Source organism: Hemitrygon akajei, chromosome 11 (genome assembly GCF_048418815.1).
Source record: "Hemitrygon akajei chromosome 11, sHemAka1.3, whole genome shotgun sequence".
In the NCBI taxonomy this organism is placed as follows: Eukaryota; Metazoa; Chordata; class Chondrichthyes; order Myliobatiformes; family Dasyatidae; genus Hemitrygon; species Hemitrygon akajei.
The window spans coordinates 158129316-158149608 of record NC_133134.1 but is presented as its reverse complement, the minus strand read 5'-3'; positions in this window follow the sequence as shown (position 1 = coordinate 158149608).

Genomic DNA, 20293 nt, shown 5'->3' with positions numbered 1-20293 from the left:
TCAATTCTGACATTTTTCTCCCCTTTCTCAATTTCTCTGTCTCCATCTCTGGAGATGTCTACTGACATCTTTTATAAACCCACTGATTATCATGGCTATCTTGACTATGACTCTTCACACCCTGTCTCCTGTAAAAATGCTATTCCCTTTTCTCAATTCCTTCATATCTGCCACACCTGTTCCCAGCAGGAGGCTTTCCTTTCTGGGATATCAGAAATGTCCTTCTTCTGCAAAGAATGGGGTTTCCAATCCCCCAACATTGATACTGACCTCACCTATATCTCCTCAATTTCCCGGACATCCACACTCATCCCATCTTCCTGCCACTTTAACAGGGATAGAGTTCTTCTTGGCTTCACCTACCACCCAATGAGCCTCTGCATCCAACATATCATTCTCTGCAACTTCCACCTTCTTCAATGGGATTCCACTACCAAACTCCTCCCTGCACTTACCCTTGCAAGCAGCTGAACTACTACACTTGCCCTTTCACCTCCTCCTTCACTTCCATTCAGGGTCCTATAGAGTCCTTCCAGGTGAGGCAACACTTCACCTGCAAATCTGTGGGGTTGTCTCCTGCATCCGGTGCTCCCAACACAGCCTCCTCTACATTGATGAGACCCAACATAGATTGGGGGACTGCTGTGTTGAGCACCTCTGCTCCATCCACAAAAAATGAAATTTCCTAGTGGCCAATCATTTTAATTTTTATCCACATTACCATTCTGACGTGTTCATCCATGACCCCCTCTTCCATCATAATGAGGCCCCTCTCATGCTAGAGGAGAAACACCTCACATTTCATCTAGGTAGCCTCCAGCATGATGGCATGAACATCGATTTTGCCAACTTCTGGTAACTTTTCCCCTCCCACTACCTTCTTCATCAATTCCCCAGTCTGGCCTCTTACCTCTTCTTTTCACCTGCCTTTCACCTCCCACTGGTGCCCCTCCTCCTTTCCTTTCTCTCATAGTCCACTCTCCTCTCCTATCAGATTCCTTTTTCTTCAGCCCCTTGCATTTTCCAACTATCTCCTCCCAGCTTCTCACTTCATCCACCCTCCCCCACCCACCTGGCTTCATCTATCACCTGCTAGCTTGTCCTCCTTCCCCTCCCCCAACTTTCTTATTCTGGCATTTCCCCCTTCCTTTCCAGTCCTAATAAACAGAAGTCGTGGTCCATGTAGATACCAATGACATGGGTAGGATGAGTGAAAAGTTTCTGCATAGGGAGTTCAGGGAGTTAGATGCTACTTAAAGGGCAGGGCCTTCAGGGTTGTGACCTCAGGATTGCTACCCATGCCACGTGCTAGTGAGGCCTGAATTAGGAAGATTATACAGTTTAACAAGTGGTTATGAATTTGGTGTACAAGGGAAGGCATAAGATTTTTGAATTATTGGGCTCTCTTCCAGGTAAGATGGGACCTGTACAGAAGGGACAGTTTGCATCTGAACTGGGGGGAGACTAATATCCTAGTGGGAAGGTTTGTCAATGCTGCACGGTGAGGTTTAGAGTTGCAGGGGGGTGTGGGAATCAGAGTGGCAGAACTGCATGGGTAAAAAGAGCCTGATGGGAGTTGTATACAGACCCCCAAACAGTAGTAAGGATGTAGTCTACAAATTACAACGGGAGATAGAAAATGCATGCTAAAAGGGCAATGTTACAATAGTCATGGGGCACTTCAATATGCAGGTAGATTGGGAAAATCAGGTTGGTGTTGGATTACAGGAGGAGGAATTTCTAGAATGCCTACGAGATGGGTTTTTAGAGCAACTCATGGTTGAGCCTTTCTATGGATCAGCTATTCTGGATGTTGTGCAATGTACCAGAATTGATTAGAGAGCTTAAGGTAAAAGTAAGCTTAACTTACTTGGGGAAAGTAATCATAATATCAAATTCACCGTGAAATTTGAGAAGGAGAAGCTAAAGTCAGATATATCAGTATTACAGTGGAGTAAAGTGAATTATAGAGGCATGAGAGAGGAGATGGCTAGAATTGTTTGGAAAAGAACACTGGCAGGGATGATGGCAGAACAGTAATAACTGGAATTTCTGGAAGCATTTTGGAAGGCACTGGATATATATGTCCCAAAGAAGAAGAAGTGTTCTAAAGGAGAGATGACACAACTGTGGCTAACAGGAGAAGTCAAAGCCAACATAAAAGCCAAAGAGAGGGCATACAACAGAGCAAAGATTAGTGGGAAGCTAGAGGATTGGGAAGCTTTTAAAACCAACAGAAGGCAACTGAAAAAAGTCATTAAGAAGGTAAAGATGGAATTTGAAAGTAAGCTAGCCAATAATATTAAAGAGAATACCAGAAGTTTGTTCAGATACATAAAGTGTAAAAGAGAGGCAAGGGTGGATATTGGACCATTGGAAAACGATGCTGGAGAGGTAACACTGAATAAGTATTTTGCATCAGTCTTCACTGTGGAAGAAACTAGCCATATAGTGGAAGTTCCATTCTCAGGGGGCATGAAATGTGTGAAGTTACCATAACTAGAGAGAAGGTTCTTGGGAAGCTGAAAGGTCTGAAGGTAGTAAAGTCACCTGGACCAGATGGAGTATGCACCATAGTTATGAAAGAGGTGACTGAGGAGATCATGGGAGCATTCTTCTTGCAAGAATCACTAGATTTTGGAATGGTTCCAGAAGAATGGAAAATTACAAATGTCTCACCACCTTTGAAGAAGGGAGAGAGGCAGAAGAAAGGAAGCTGTAGGCTGGTTAGTCTGACCTCAGTGGTTGGGAAGATATTGGAGTTGATTGTTAAGGCTGGGGTTTCAGAGTACTTGGAGGCACAGGATAAAGTAGGCTGCAGTCAGCTTGGTTTCCTCAAGGGAAATCCTGACTGACAGATCTGTTGGAATTCTTTGAAGAAATAACAAGCAGGAAAGACAAAGGCGAATCAGTTGATGTTGTGCACTTAGATTTTCAGAAGGCCTTTGATAACAAGCTACAAGCCTACAGCATTACAGGAAAGATCCTAGCATGGATAAAGCAATGGCTGATTGACAGGAGGCAAAGAGTGTGAATAAAGGGAACCTTTTCTGGCTGGCTGCCGGTGACCTGTGGTGTTCCACAGTGATCTGTGTTGGGACCAATTCATTTACATTATATGTCAATGATTTGGATGATGGAATTGATGGCTTTTTTGGAAAGTTTGGAGGAAGTATGAAGGTAGATGGAGTTTTGAGGAAGTAGACAGGCTACAGAAGGACTGAGACAGATTAGGAGAATAGGCAAGGAAATGGCAAATGGAATACAGTGTCGGGTCGTACACATTGGTAGAAGAAATGAAAGTGTGGACTATTTTCTAAATGGAAAGAAAATAAAAAAAAATTGAGGTGCAAAGGAACTTGGGAGTCCTATTGAAAGATTCCCTAAAGGTTAATTTGCAGGTTGAGTCTGTAGTGAGGAAGACAAATGCAATGTTATCATTCATTTCAAAAGGACTAGAATACAAAAGCAAGGATACTTATCGAAACTTTATAAAACACTGGTGAGGCCTCACTTGGAGTATTGTGAGCAGTTTTTGACCCCTTATCATAGAATGCATCTGCTGAAACTGGAGAGAGTTCAAAGGAGGTTCATGAAAATGATTCCAGGATTGAATGGCTTGTCATATGAAGAGTGTTTGATGTCTTTGGGCCTGTTTTCACCAGAATTCAGAAGAATGAGGGGGTGACCTCATTGAAACCTAATGGATGGTGAAAGGCCTTGATAGAGTGGATATGGAGAGGATGTTTCCTATTGTGGAGAGTCTAAGAACAGAGGACACCACCTCAGAATAGAGGGGCATCCTTTTAGATTGGAATTGAGAAGAAATTTATTTAGGCAGAGAGTGGTAAATCTGTGGAATTCTTTGCTACAGGCAGCTGTGGAAGCCAAGTCTTTATGTATATTTAAGGTAGAGGTTGATAGATTCTTGATTGGCCCGGGAATGAAGGGATATGGGGAGAAGGCGGGAGATTGGATCTGAAAGGAAAATTGGATCAGCTGTGATGAAATGAAAGTGCAAGAATCGATGGGCCAAATGGCCTAATTCTGCTCCTATATCTGAAGGTCTTATGGTCTTATGGTCAAATAAACACACTTGCCCTAAAGTACACCTCTAAGAGGACCACAACCGTGTCATAGGTTTTGGAGGCTTGCATGCCTCAATGACCTGGACAGCTATGTTGGTTGGAGTCATGGCTTTGTGCTTTGGCTCTTGGTAGGGTCACCCATGCCAAAAAGGTCAAGGGTAGAGGTCAGACTGAATGGTCCACTGGTCCTCCAGGTAAAGAAGTTCAGCTCAGGGCTAAAAACCCTGACTGTTAAATCAAAATTGTAATGGAAACAGCAATGACGAATCCTTCCTCATTCTGAATACAGTGGTAGTCCTGAGTGTCTACCCAGGACTTGCATGACTGATGGTAGTGTAAACAAAGAGGAAATTACTGACATGAAGAGAGTCCTGAACACTACCAGAGATGGAGGACCTCCACTGTTGCCCTGAATGCCAGTGGCGTAACGGGCAGTAGATAAGTAAGCAACTAAAATGCCAAGCAATTTCAGCCAATTTTTCTTTGGTCATAACCTATGTATCTAACAATGACCATGATTGTTCTTGACAAATTTTTCTACAGAAGTGGTTTTGCCATTGCCTTCTTTTGGGCAATGTCTTTACAAGACAGGTGGCCCCAACCATTATCAATACTTTTCAGAGATCGTCTGCTTAGCATCAGTGGTCACATAACCAAGACGTGATATGCACCAGCTGCTCGTGCGACCATCCACCAACTGCTCCCATGGCTTTTTGTGACTCTGATCAGTGCTGAGGGGGACTTAGGAGGTGCTGCATTTTGCCCAAAGTTGACCTGCAGGCTAGCAGAGGGAAGGAGCCATTGCACCACCTTTGGTAGAGATGTGTCTTCACCCTGCTACCCAGGAAGCATAATTTTAAGGTAAATGGAGGAATGTATAGGGGAAGACATTAGAGCTGTTTTTTTTCACACAGGGTGTGGTGGGTACGTACCGGGGTGCTGGTAGAGTCAGATACATTAAGGGCATTTAAGAACCTTTTAGATAGGCACAAGGATGATAGAAAAATAGAGGGCTATGTAAATTAATCTTGGAGTAGGTTAAATGGTCAGCACAATACTGTGGACCAAAGGGTCTGTACTATGTTGTAGTGTTCTACGATTGACCCACTTGTATGATAAGGTGGCTCTTCCCCTCGCTGTCTACCTTGTCCTCATTGTTGCTCTTTATCTACCTGCTCTGCACTTTCTCTAGAACTAAAACTACTGGATATTCTGCATCTGTTATAGCTTTTTCCTTTCATTACCTTCATGCACTGATGTGATGAATAGCAGGCAAAACAAAGTTGTTTTTTAACAGTACCTCAGTGCTTGTGGCAATAATAACCCAATTTAGCAATTTACCATTGAACAAAGTCTTAGTTGGGCCAACCGTATAAATACTGCAGCTGTAAATGACGCACCTTTGGACCCACCAAAGCTCTCGATTATTATTACTACAGGTTGAAGATGTTTATCTGAAATTCCAAAATCCACAAACCTCCAATATTTTTTGTGCACTGACATGAGGTCACAAATGAACAATTCCACAAGACACTGGGAAAGTTCCCAGACAATTCTGAGAAGTGACCTCATGTATGTAATAAACAGCAGTGAATGAAAATTGAAAAACACCACATAAAGTGAAAAATGAAGATCTTGATTGTGTATTGAAACAGTGGATTCTTCAGTGTTGGAGTGAGGTTATGGTACTTAACGGCATGCAGGTCATGAAATAAGCAAAGATGTAAGCAAAGAAACTGAAAATTGAAGGTAATTGTAAATATTCAGCAACTTGGTTGCCTAACTTTCAAGAAAAGTCACAGCATTACATTTTTAAAGATTTGTGGTGATGAAGCAATGCTGTTCATGGAGCAGCAGAGAAATTCATTGATGCTTTGCCGGGATCGTTGCTGATGAAAATCTGACACACTGAATGGCTGCATCTGTACATATGTGTGATGAACAAGTGTAAGACAAAGAGTCAGAAATGATGGGTATCCCAGAAGTACACGTATCATTGTATATTCCAAAATCCAAAACACTTCTTGCCTCAGATAAGGGTATTCAACCTGTACTGGTATTGGTTTATTACTGTCACATGTACCAAGATGCAGTGAAAAGCCTTGCCCTGCATATTGTTAATATAGATGAAATCATTACACAGTGCATTGAGTTAGCACAAGGCAAAACAATCACAATGCAGAATAAAATGTAAGCATACAATAAAACACTCTTACTGGTCTAGATGAGAGCAGCCTTAACAACACTAAAAGGATCTGATGCCATTCAGGACAAACAAGCCCATTTGCCTGGCACTAGAGCAGCACCTTAATTAGTTACAACATTGCTACTTGCCAAGACTTACAGTCATAGAATCATAGAGAAATACAGCACAGAAACAGGCCCTTCAGCCCATCTAGTCTATGCCAAACCATTTAAACTGCCTACTCCCATTGACCTGCACCTGAACCATAGTCCTCTACATCCCTACCATCGTGTACCCATCAAGAGTTCTCTTAAATGTTGAAATTCAGCTCACATCCTCTGCTTGAGCTGGCAGCTCATTCGACACTCTCATAAGCCTCTGAGTGTAGAAGGTTCCCCTCATGTTCTGCTTACATTTTTCACCTTTTACCCTTCACCCATGACCTCTGATTGTTGTCCCGCCTAACCTCAGTGGAAAAAGCCTCCTTGCATTTACCCTGTCTATACCCCTCATAATTTTGTATACTTCTATCAAATCCCCTCCTCGATCTTCTACGCTCCAACGAATAAAGTCCCAATCTATTCACTCTGACCTTATAACTCAGGTTCTCCAGTCCTGGCAACATCCTTGTAAATTTTCTCTGTTCTCTTTCAACCTTATTTGCATCTTTCCTCTAAAGGCACCTCTCAATCCCATGATCTGTACCATCTTGAAGGCAGCAGGTACATGGGTCACTGCAACCTGTAGGTTCTAGTCCAAGCAGCACACCACCCTGACCGAGAAAGGCATTGCCATTTTTATACAGTTAGTGAGTCCTATTCTAGGAACTCCTCATTTATCAGATTATGGGAGCACCTTCTCTGGTGTGAATGCAACTGCCAAAGGGAATAGCCCATCTTCTTCATGACTGTTCAGGATGGAATAGAAATGGCGGTCCTGCCAGGAAATCCCACATCATTCGTAGGGTTTAAAAGGAAAATATGCACCCAGGTCTGATGGGAGAACTGCAGAGTGAATTCCTTGCCCTACCGTCCTGTGAAAGTCAAGGTTTAAATCCCAGTTACATAATCCACCCTTACACTCCAGTGTCTTGTTGGGGGATGCTGCACAGTTGGAGGTGCCACCTTCCCTATCTGTTCTCACAGATGGTTGTAAAAAAAATTGCATAATATTTTGAGGAAATATTCATTCTCACTCACGGATTATCTGAACAGTATCACGTGGTTATTATCATTATTATTATTATTATTGAGATACAGCACAGAGTAGGCCCTTCCAGCCCAGCAATCCCCCTATTTAGCCCTAGCCTAATCAGGGGATGATTTACAAAGGCCAATTAACCTTTTTGGACTGTGGGATGAATCAGGAGCACCTGGAGGAAACCCATGCGGTCACAGGGAGAACGTACAATCTTCTTACAGGCAGCGGCGGGAATTGAACCTGGATCACTGGTACCGTGGAGCGTTGTGCTAACTACTATGCTACCGTGCTGCCCCCATTTTTTTGATGGCAAGGTATTGCTCTGTTAAATGTAGTAGCTGAATTCCTACAGGAGTATTTTTGATTTCTTCAGGGGATATAGATGTTGTTGTCAAGGCCTGAATTTGTTGCTTGTTGTCTCTGATTGCAGGAGATGTCTTGGAGGGGCTATGTTGCTGGGCTATAGTCACATGTTCAGGAAAGGGTGAAAGATGCATTTTGATCTTGCTGAAACTTGTTGGTCTACCAGGACATCGAGGTGTCCATGGAGGAACGCTGCTGGCTGGCACATTCCAGGCTGCAGAAGTATGTGCTGAGGGATGCACTGAAGCTTGGTGCAGCGACCGCAAGGGCTCGGTGGGGGAGGACCACTGTGTAGTTCTTCCACTACAGGACAGGGAAGGACCAGGTTGGGAGATGAAGCCCATCTTGTTGTAATGTACCACCCAAAGGGGCCACATGTAGCACCAGTCCTATTGGTTTTGAGGAATGTAGAAGAACACTACATAATTCGTAAACTATGAATATAAGAATGAAAGAGATTGCACAATTTATTCTTGCAATTTTTTTTATTATGAGTAAAGCTTATTTTGATATTAAAATAGAAAAAAACTATGCTGCCTGACTTATTGGGAATTTTTTGATTTTCTATCGAGAAATAGTTGTCTGTTTTAGTCCAATTGCGTCACAAGAATAGAATTGGCAAGCTTCAATTGAATCAAATGATTGGGAAGTCTTTCTCGCCCTCGCAACATAGAGATTGCTCCAAGTTTGCAAAGTCTGGAGATTCGACAATTGTTCACATGATGTCAATTAAGCCCATGTGTGTCCAAAGCTTTTCTGAATATCCACCTTTTGGTCGTTTTGGCCCATGATATGGGACAGACAGTGGCTGTTGGTGTGATCAGGTCAGATACAAAGAAAGAAATTTCTACAAAAGCCACCAAGACCACCAGTAAAGCATTAAATAAGAGGTGAATATCACCACTGCCCTCCAAGTTTGAGCGAACCCTGAAACTAACGTCAAGATGTCCCAGTGAGGGCAACTGGTGTAATACCAGTCAGGGACAACTACTCACTTGATAATGAGATTGACAGTTAAAGGGATAATTATAGATTGAAATAACTAAAGATTTCATTCAGCGTGATGCTTTGGGAGCTGGAAGTATTTCTGGAATGCAATCGGACTTACTGGGAATGAGGGATGGATAAATATTAAAGAATTTTCTTTGATTGGTTTTGATAGTCAGGGAGAAATTAGATGGATCTTCCTCTACCGTCTCAGAAATTTAAATTAAAAGGACAGGGTAAATTCATAATCAGTCTCATGAAATAGCAGACCTAAAGGCTGAATTATCTTACCAACAATAACTTCTTGGAGCAGTTTTCCCAATCTTTGTTAATGTTATGGAAAATACGCAGAATTTCCAGAGGAACAGCCCTTTATGAAGACTGTTTGAGTTCCTTTGTTGAAGTTATAATGGATAGTAAGGAAACCTTAGATGTGTGTGTGTGTGTGTGTGTGTGTGTGTGTGTGTGTGTGTGTGTGTGTGTGTGTGTGTGTGTGTGTGTGTGTGTGTGTGTGTGTGTGTGTGTGTGTGTGTGTGTGTGTGTGTGTGTGTGTGTGTGTAAAACAGTGGGAGAAAGAGAGAGGAAGACAAAAAGGGAGAGGGGAAAGAAATAGAAAGAAACAGACAATGGAGGAGAGAGAGAGGACGGATAGTAGTGACAGAGAGAGAGAGAGGGAGAGATCGGAAAAGAGCGGGAATGACAGAAAGAATGAAGGAGAAAGAACAAGACTCAGTGAGAGAGAGTGAGGCAGGACAGGAGGAGACCATGATAGAGAGTTAGAGACAGAGGCAGAAAGAAAAAATTAGAGAGATATAGTGACGGAGTGAGTGAGAGGAGAGAGAGAGAGAGAGAGAGAAGGGGAGACAGTGATAGAGTTAGAGATGGGGACAGAGGCAGAAAGAAAGAATTAGAGATAAACAGTGGCAGAGAGGGGGCGGGCAGAGAGGAAGAATTAGAGATAAGTTGTGACAGAAAAAGGGGGACAGTGAGAGAGAGAGAGAGAGAGAGAGAGACAGACAGACAGACAGACAGACAGACAGACAGTCCCTTGGCATCTTCCTGGAACTCTGTCCCACTCATTCACTCCTGCAGCTTTAAAAACATCCTTTTAAAATGGCAGTGCATATTGACATTGTTCCTGCTGTTGTAAACTAATGGTATTATAATTGTGATTGAAATGCTCATTCTGGTCAGTAGATTGAATTTCCAACAGTGTTTGATTTACAGACAAATCCATTTCCTACCTATATGCAATGAATTTAATCTATGCCTGACAGGAATGCAGGGTTTAATACACTCCCAAATGCCCCCCATCGGCAACTGGACATTCTGGCCTTGTAGTGACCTAACTTGCAAAAATCTCTAATCCATTTGCTGCAGATCCCATAAGTACTGCACAAAGTGAGTAAAGGGAGAAAGCTTGCATGGAAAAAAGCCCTATGTCCTAATCTAAAACAGATGCATTGCCGCTGTTTTATGATCTGGATTGGACTCAAGTTTTGAGATTGGTTTGAGAGAGCATCCTGAGGCTAACGTTGTTTGTTAAGTCCTAGTCTGCCTTATGTAACTGACACGGTCTTAGGTTACATCGCTGATCCTCTGGATTGATGCCAAGAAGGAGTCTCGTTGCCGTCACTTGTGAGGACTTGGTACCCATTTCAACAGAGGTCAATAGGACAATGCAGCAGAAGTGAGCGAAGCAGAAGGCACCCGTCTATCTCTCCAGATGCCTTCAGTCAAAATTGTGGCACATTACTGAAGCTGGAGAAGTTTACATTGGAGCCTGTTTTATTTTATTAAGATACAGTGTGGAGTAGGTCCTTCCGGGCCTTTGAGCTGCGCCGCCCAACGTTTCCACCCCCAATTTAATCCTAGCCTAGTCACGGGACTATTTATAATGATCGATTAACCTACCAACCGGCATGTCTTTGGACTGTGGAAGGACATTGGAACAATTGAAGGACATGGGGAGAACGTTCAAGCTCCTTACATGCAGCAGTGGGAATTGAACCCATGCCGCTGGTACTGTAAGGCGTTGTGCTAACCACTACGTTACTGTGCTGCCCCAGTATACTGCATCCTCCTGCCCTGCGAGCACTAGCCTACTTCCCTAGCTAGACTCTATGGTGAGGTCCAGCTGCCAATACCCACTGCTTGAGTGCTAACTTCCCCTCCCTTCTAAGGAGGAGATATTTCCAGCTAATTAAGCAGTTTAAACACTGTTTCTTTTTAATGACACATATTTAAATTTAGTCAAACAGTTCTTAACACACATTTAACGCTCACAGAGAATTTCTGATTTATAAAAGATTACCAAACTACAAAGGATTTACAAACTACGGTCATGGGGAGAACATACAAACTCATTACAGGCAGCAATGGGAATTGAACCGGGGTCACTAGCACTGTAAAGCATTGCGTTAACCACTACACTACCACTCCAGTTTGGAAATAAGTTTTGTGAATTTTGTCAGCGTTTAATATTTTTCTTCTGTCAGTTACAGAATATCAATTAAAGTGAATGAAAATGCATTGCAATTACAAAAAAATATTGCCACTCGTCTTCCATTATTATGCACTTGGAGAACTGTGAGCAGTTGTGGGCTCCTTATCTAAGACAGGATGTGCTAGCGTTGGAGAGGGTCCAGAGGAGGTTCGCGAAGATGATCCCAGGAATGAAAATGCTAATGTACGAGGAGTGTTTGATGGCTCTGGGGCTGTACTCACTGGAGATGAGAAGAATGAGGGGGGAATCTCATTGAAACCAGCCGTTTATTTAAAGGTCTGGTTAGAATGAACATGCAGAAGATATCCTTTTTTTTTCCTTTTCAAGCTTCTTTTGAAGACCCTGACCTGGAGTTACACTCTGACTTCGGTTCTTTGTGGTTTTGGGACCCGCTCTCAGGGCTTCGCGACCGGCCCGCTTTTTAATATCCCAAGGACATGGCCTGGAAGGCTAGCGCACCTCTAAGGCTCCAGAGTTTTGTGGCTCTGGGGATGTAGGCCGGTGCCCCTGACTGAGGTGTCGTGGGAGAATGCAGAACGTTGGCTACAGCAGGTTAGCTGCCGTGGGCTGTGTGTCCAGAGACCTGAACCTTTCCAGGGCCGACTTTCTGGGCACAGAGCTCGGAAAAAGTGACGAATAGACTTTTAACACCATAAATCAGCGAGTTGTTTGTAATGTCTCCCCTCTTGTTGTGAAACAGGGGTACCTCTATTTCCCTTATTAGGGAACGAGAGAGAGCCTGTGGTAGGTTGAATTAACGGGTGAACATGTCGTTTTTGAGGTACTGCAAGTCTGTGTCTTTATTGCTGCTTACTATACGCGTGGGTTCTCGGTGTAGGGCGCTGATGCTCTTTTTCTGGTGGGGGTGGTTGTTTCCTTACTGCTGCTTGTGTGAGGGAGGGGGGAGCTGGGGGGCTTTGTGGTTCTAACTTTTAACTGTCATTCATTTTTGGGGCACTCCTCTGTTTTCATGGATGGTTGCAAATGTAGCCCCTTAGTAAGCCTCAGGCTCGCTCAGCTCGCTTCCGACTAGGGGCAGCAGCCTTTGGCCCCGCCAAACTGGGTAATCATCTCCTCTCTTACCACCATTCAGGGCCCCAAACAGTCCTTCCAGGTGAGGCAATATTCCACTTGTGAGTCTGTTGGGGTAATCTATTGCATCCAGTGCTCCCGGTGCGGCCTCCTCTACATCGGCGAGACCCGACGCAGATTGGGGGACCGCTTCGTCGAGCACCTCCGCTCCGTCTGTCACAACAGACAGGATCTCCCGGTTGCCACTCACTTCAACTCTGCTTCACATTCCCATTCGGATATGTCCATACACGGCCTCCTCTACTGTCATGATGAGGCCAAACTTCGATTGGAGGAACAACATCTCATATACCGTCTGGGTAGTCTCCAGCCCCTTGGTATGACAATCAAATTCTCCAACATCCGGTAATTCCCTCCCTCTCTCTTCCCCCATCCCACCTTCACTCTGTCTCCTCTTCTAGCTGCCTATCACCTCTCTCATGACTCTGCCTTCTTCTACTACCCATAGTGCTTTCCCCTTAGATTCCTTCTTCACCTATCCCCTCCCTACTTCCCCTCCCCCACCCCTTGATCTTTTCCCTGATTGGTTTTCCACCCTCCTCCCACCTTCTTTATAGGGCCCCTGCCCCCTCCTTCTTCAGTCCTGACGAAGGGTCTTGGTCCAAAACGTTGACTGCTTCTTTCAATGGATGCTGCCCGACCTGCTGAGTTCATCCAGCTTGTTTGTACGTGTTGATTCGTGCACAACTGTTGGAGCTCAATTAACGAAGTCTTCTGGCTACCATTCGATCCCCTCAGACCTCCTCGTCTCGTAGCTTAGGACCACCTGAAGTGATCAACCAAGCACCCCTGGCATGTCTGTCTTCGTTTTCTCTCCTCGCCGAAAACCCCGGCCTCGGACCCCCGCTCGGGGTTCGTTCCATCGCCCAGCTTACAGCATCGCGTCCTCTCTCTCTCACCCCCTTGCGCCGACTCCTCAAAAGCCCGCCAACAATAGCTTACAGACCCAGAAGAGCGAATAACATCTATCCCAACTGGTTAACAAAGGAATACAATTCTTGTTATCAGTAATTTTAACCCAAACAAGCTGCAAGAGAAAGCACTCTCTCTCCAGTTTTCATAACAAAGAAGCATTCTTACTTTTAACAAAGCAAAGAAGCCATTTTGATTAACATACACAGTAACATAAAGAAGAAACCCCTTACACAAAGAAAAAGAATTTCAGGAAGATATTATATACATTTCATTGACATTAAATGTACCTATTGAAACCTATTGAAAACCTGTATAGTGGGGGAGTCTAGGACCTGAGGGCTCAGCCCCAGATTAGAAGGACGTCCCTTTAGAACAGAGATGAGGAGGAGTTTCTGTAGCCAGACGGTATTGGATCTGTGGAATTCATTGCTACAGGTGGTTGTGGAGACCAGGTCATTGGGCATATTTAAAATGGAGGTTGAAAGTTTACGGGGAGAAGGCTGGAGAATGGGGGTTGAGAGGGTCAATAACTCAGTCATAATGGAATGGCAGAGCAAACTTGATGGGCCAAATGGCCTAATTCTGCTCTAATGTCTTATAGTCTTATGGTTTTATAACAACAGAACTTCATTCTAATGTTATGGGATGTGCTCCAGAGCTTTGCTTTTCAACATGGACTATGACTGTACACGTTACTACTTGCAGTGCTGTGTTTGTTGAATGCCACAACAGGCTCTAAGTCCACATTGATTAAGTCAGATAGACGTCTGTGTTGATCATATATCAATCTCATGCTTTAGACTAGAGACACTATCCACAGAGTTGTTCTGAACTTCTAACAATTAAGCCTCTTAACAAGAGATGAAAATTCACAGACAATCTTAAATATTTTGAGGGGGATTTAGTTATAGAAGAAACTATTCTTATCCAATTTACTTTTCCACAGTCAGAGAACGTTATGTTCTTTATTCAATTTGGTCCTTCACTCCTTAATCCATAGTGTCAGCAAGGCTCAGTCAAAGGGATTTTGACTCCAGAAGGTTAAAGGTTCAAATCCTAGTCAAAAGCAACATGAATACACAATCCAGGCTTAACCTCCAGTGTTTTACTGTAGATTGCTACATAGTTGGAAGTGCTGTCTTCTCCACCTGTTCTCACAGATGGTTGTAGAAAAATTGTACAATATTTTGAAGAAATATTTATTGTCACTCAAAGATAATCTGAACAGTATCACATTGTTGTTGATGGTAGGATATTGGACAGAACATAGAACAGTACAGCTCAGTGTAGGACTTATTTTTAACCTACTCCAGGAACAATTTAACCCGTCCCTCCCACATAACTCTCCATTTTTCTTTCATCCATGTGGCACATTTCCTCCGCAGGACCTCTAAAGCTTCCACATTCTTCCCCTGTAATGAGTTGACCAGTACTGAACACAATACTCCAAGTGTGGTCCAGTTTTATAGAACTGTAATATTACCTCGAGGCTCTTGAACTTGATCCCCTGACTTATGAAGGCCAACACACCATACACCTCCGTAACCACCCTATCAACTTGCACTTGGCTGTGTGGATTCAGAATTGGCTTGCCCCCAGAAGGCAGAGGTGCAGCATTTTCTGCCTGGGGGTCCATAGAGATCTGTTCTGGGACCTTTGCTCTTTCTGATTTACTTAAGTGACTTGGATGAGAAAATGGAAGGGTGGGCTAGTAAGTCTGCAAATTACATGATAGTTGCTTGTGTTATGGATAGTGCATAAGGTCACAACAGGACATTGACAGGGTGCAGAGTGACAGATGGAGTTCAGTCTAGAGAAGCGTAAGGTGATTCAATTTGGAGGGTTGAAATTGAAGGCAGAATATAGGGTTCTTTAAAAGACTGGAAGAACAGAGAGATTTGATATCCACGTCTATAGATCCATCTGAGCTGCGATGCAAGTTGATAAGGTGGTTAAGAAGGCATATGGTGTGTTGGCCTCCGTTAGTCAGGGGGTTGTGCTAAAGAGCTGCAAGGTAATGTTGCAGCTCTACAAAACTCTAGTTAGATTGCACTTGGGGTATTGTTTTTAGTTCTGGTTCCCTCATTAAAGGAAGGTTGTGGAGGCATTAGAGATGGTGAAGAGGAAATTTGCGAGGATGCTGCTTGGATTTGAAAGCCTGGCTTATGAGGATAGGGTGAGCAAGCTAAAGCTTCTCCCTTTGGAGTGAAGGAAGATGAGGGGTGACTTTTTAGAAGAGTACAAGATGATAAGAGACAGAGATTGAGTGGGTACCCAGAGACTTATTCCCAGGGTGGAAATAGTTCAAAGAAGGGGGCTTAATTTTAAGATGATTGGAGGAAACTAAAGGGGGGGATGTCAGAGGTAGGTTTTGTTACACACAGAGTGGTAGGTATGTGGAATGCACTGCCAGGTTGGTGGTAGAGGCAGCAGCATTAAGGACATTTAAGAGACTATGCACATGGATGAAAGAAAAATAAAGTGCTATGTGGTAGGGAAGAGCTGGGCTGAACTTAGAGTCAGTTTAAAGGCTGGCGTACATCACGTGCTGAGCCTTTACCGTGCTCTACGTTTGTATGTTTAACTATTGTACTACCAGCCCTTGGACTCAAATGTTCTCCACTGGGGCAGTAGAGTGATGCGACTAGTGGAATTGCTGCCTCTCAGCTCCAGGGAGCCGGGTTCAATCCTGTCCTCTGGCGTTGTCTCTGTGGGCGTTGCATGGTCTCTGCCTGACTGCATGGGTTTCCTCCGGCTGTGCCGGTTCCCTTCCACATCCTAGAGACATGCGGGTTGGTAGGTTAGCAGGCTACTTCAAATTACCCCTGGTGTGCACTGGAGTGGAAGATCTTGGTGAAAGTGTGTGAGGAATATAACTGGATTAGTGCAGGATTAGCTTGAGAGTTGGTGGGAGCTCTGTGGGTCAATGGGCCCATTTCTATGGTTTGTGACTTAAGCACTTGGCGATGTTCTGCTTCGAGGATTGTGAAAACCATTATGTAGGTTCTGGTTACTGTTCTCGTAACTTGTTAGAATATACAACTGCAAAAGCCTCCAGAAACTCATCCAAATGGCCACCCATCACGTGTGACTTGAAAACAGTGAAAATTGACAAGAAACTCTTTGGGCTTATGGTCTGGTCTTCACAGGGAGATGGGATTGCACAGAGCTTTAGCTATATTGGTCTTCATAAATCAAAATATTGAATATTGAAGAGTTGGGACGTTACGTTGGAGTTGTAAAGACATTTCTTTTTCTTTGTTGTGCTGGAGTGGGGAGAGTTTATGACTTTTCTTTGGTTTTTCTTTATTTCATGGCTATCTGGAGAAGTATATCAGAGTTGCACTGTACATGTGCACTTTGACAATAAAACGAACCTTCGAACATTTGAACATTGCTGAAGCCTAATTTGGAGTATTGTGTGCAGTTCTGGTCACCTGCAGTGCATACAGGAAAGACAGCAAAAGGATTGAAAGGGTGCAGAGAAAATTTACAAGGGTATTGCCCGGACTTGAGGATCTGAATTATAGGGAAAGGTTGAATAGGTTAGGACTTTATACCCTGGAAGATAGGAGAATGAGTGAAGATTTGATAGAGATATACAAAGTTATGATGCTGGCTGGTGGCGTAGTGGCATCAGCGGCGGACTTCGGAGCGAAGGCTCCCGAGTTCGAATCTAGCTCGCTCCCTTGCATGCTTTCCATCTGTGTTGGGTTGAGCGTCGAGCTAGCAACTCGGCCTCGTGAAAGAAGAAAGCCTGCTAAAAAAACGCCGTCATGATGGCGTCCTCACTCCACTCAGAGTTAAGGGCTTTCTTCTTCTTCTTCTTCTTTACAAAATTATGAGAGGTATGGATAGTGTAAATACAAGTAGGCTTTTTTCCAATTAGGTTGGGTGAGACTAAAACTCGAAGTCATGGGTTAAGGGTGAAAGATAAAATGTTTAAGGGGAACATGAGGGGGAACTTTTCACTCTAGTGAGAGTGTGGAATGAGCCAGTGGAAATGATGATTGCAGTTCTTGATTTCAACATTTAAGAGGAATTTGGATAAGAACATGAATGGGAGGGGTATGGATGGCTATGGTCTGGGTGAAGGTTGATGGGACTAGGCAGAATACGGGCTAGATGGGCCACTGGGCCTGTTTATGTGCTGCAGTGTTCAATGACTATCTTTTGAATGTTCATTTTCCAGTAGACTCTGCTGCTTCTGGGGATTGCTGGAGAAGGAAGAACACTGGGACAAATTTGGGTCATCAGTTGCCAATTGGAGGTGCATTATTACCACCACTATGTGTTGTTATTTATTCCACCTTCTTGTCTAGTTTCCGTAAATATGTCAATCTGTCAATCTCTACAGTAGGTGACACCAGTCCACAACTCCCTATATTATAAAATTCCAGAGTCAAAGGAAAGAAATTCTTTCTCTTCTCCTTTTTTTATATGGGTGACCCCTCCACTCTAAAAATGCCCCCTAGTTCCATATACCTCCTTGAGGGGAAATTTCCTCTCAAGGTCTACTTTGTCAGGCCCCTTTGACCATCTTGTATCAGAAAGGTGACCTCTTATTCCTCCAAACTCCAATGGTATAAGCCAAACAGATTTAAATCCTTCATATAATACCACTTCAAACAGTACAGGAATTAATCTAGTAAATCTTCAGATTCCGATTCAGGAACCTAGTGCAAGGTACAATATGCTGTTTGGACAATTTAAACACTGGCCCAGATAGACTGGAAAGACATGTTATTGGGATCAGAGGTGATTTTGCTCACTCTCCTGTGGTGTTCATTCCTCTCTCCATGGCACTGAGGCTATGAAGACTGCCCCTGGCTGCTGTGCTCTATGCCTGCTAATATGATGAACTGATAGCGAGGCTTTGGGCCTACCCCAGGCTGCTCTGGGGTTCAGATCTGAGGGCTCATTTTAATTTGGAATGTCGTTGCTTTCTTCTATTGTTTCCATGGTTTGTGTTATTTCCCCCTTTCTCTGTGCATTGGGTGTTGGTCTTTATTTAATTTTTTTGAATTGGATTATATTAGGTTTCTTGCTTTGTGGGTGCCTGTAAGCAGACATCTCAAGGTATATAATTTAAATATTCTTTGATAATAAATGTACTTTGAAACTTTATATATCTTATATAACTTTATATATACTTTAACATACAGGGTGATGCATCCCTACCAAAGGAGGTGTAAGTGCCACTAGCCTGCAGGTCACCTTTGGGCAAGATGTAGCACCTTGCTTAGCCCCTCCCATCCCCCCCATCCCCCCGATCAGGGTCACCTGAAGCCATGGGAGCAGGTACTGGATGGTCTTATGACACAAGTCCTGGTTATGCGACCATTGAAGCCAAGCAGACAATCTCATTGATAATGCTGGGGTCATCTGTCCTGTAAAAATACTGCCCAGAAGAAGGCCAGGAACAATCATGGTCATAGACCATCATAGCACATGTCATATGATACAGCACATAGTGATGATGTCATATGACACGGCACATAATGATGATGATGACATATTAACATACAGTGAAATGCTTTTATTTGTGTTATTTCTGCTGGGTGCAGCCTGCAAGCATTGCCACTCATTCTGGTGCCATCGTTGCATGCTCATGACGCTCAGTAGAACAACAGTGTTTGAAGTTCAATGTACATTTATTATCAAAGTAGGTATGCTGTACACTTTGTAGTTTGTCCCCTTACAGCCAGCCACGACATAAAGAAACCTAGTAGAACTCATTAAAAAAAGACCATCAAACACCCAACGTACAGAAAAAAAGACAAATTGTGCAAACGATCAAAGTAAGCAGATAACATTCAGAACTGAAGTTCGCGGAAGTGAGTCCGCAGCCGCGAAGCCAGTCATCACTGCAGCCGACCCAAGAGCCTGTTAGTTGCAGGCCACAGCCTCAGTTTAATGCAGAGATGAGTAAACCTCAGGAGCACAGCAACAAAGAACACAACAAAAGAGAACAGAACAACAACAGCAAAACAAGCCCTGTTCCTCTCTCCCACTCTCCAGGCTTCCAATCCTCAGTCTCCAGGCTTCACCTTCTAATCAGCCTTCGGGTTTCGATCTTTGGTCTCGACCCTGAACTACCTCCAATACCAGGACGAGGAGACAATCTGTATTCAGTGCTCTGGGTGTGACTTCACCAACATGCCATATTCTTAGAGCAAGATTCTCCTACATTAAGCAGGAAAGAGTCCAAGGAAGATTTACCAAAAATGTTGCAAGGACTTGAAGTCTGAGTTATGGAACTGAGGAATAGGAAGAGGATGGGTAGGCTAGATCTTTATTTGTTGGATGGTCCCATATGCAGGTGTATAAAACCATGTTGACATAAACACGGTGAATTCACACAGTCTTTTTCCCAAAGGAAAGAGAATCAGAAACTAGAAGGTTTAAAGTAAGAGGTGAAAGATTTAAAAGGAACCCAAGGCATGACCCCTTCATGCTGAGAGTGGTGGGTATGTGGAATAAGCTGAAAGAAGAAGTGTTTGAAGCAGGTACAATGGCAATGTTTAAAAGACACTTGGACAGATGAGAAAGGCTTAGAGGGATATAGACCTCACACAGGCAGACGGGAATAATGTAGATGGGCATCTTGGTGGGCATGCAGGAAATGGGGCAAATGGCCTGTTTCTGTTCTGTATTAATCTCTGACTCTATTTGTGTTCCATTTATCTTCTAACAAAGGCTGCCTATATTCAGTCACATCAATACATGTAACAATATTTGAGTCTCTCAAAGTCCAACTCTACAGCCCTGTCGTGAGCGGTGGAAATGGGCAAGGCTGGCCAACAGGGCTCTCTGGTGAAGCTGAAGAGGCCAATTCCCTGTACAGTGTATACAATAGACTACAGAATCATCTCCAATCATACCATTGACTTTGCACGATGGAAATGGGAGGGCATCAGTGATATATGCTCCACTGGGAATCTAGGGCCCTAGAAG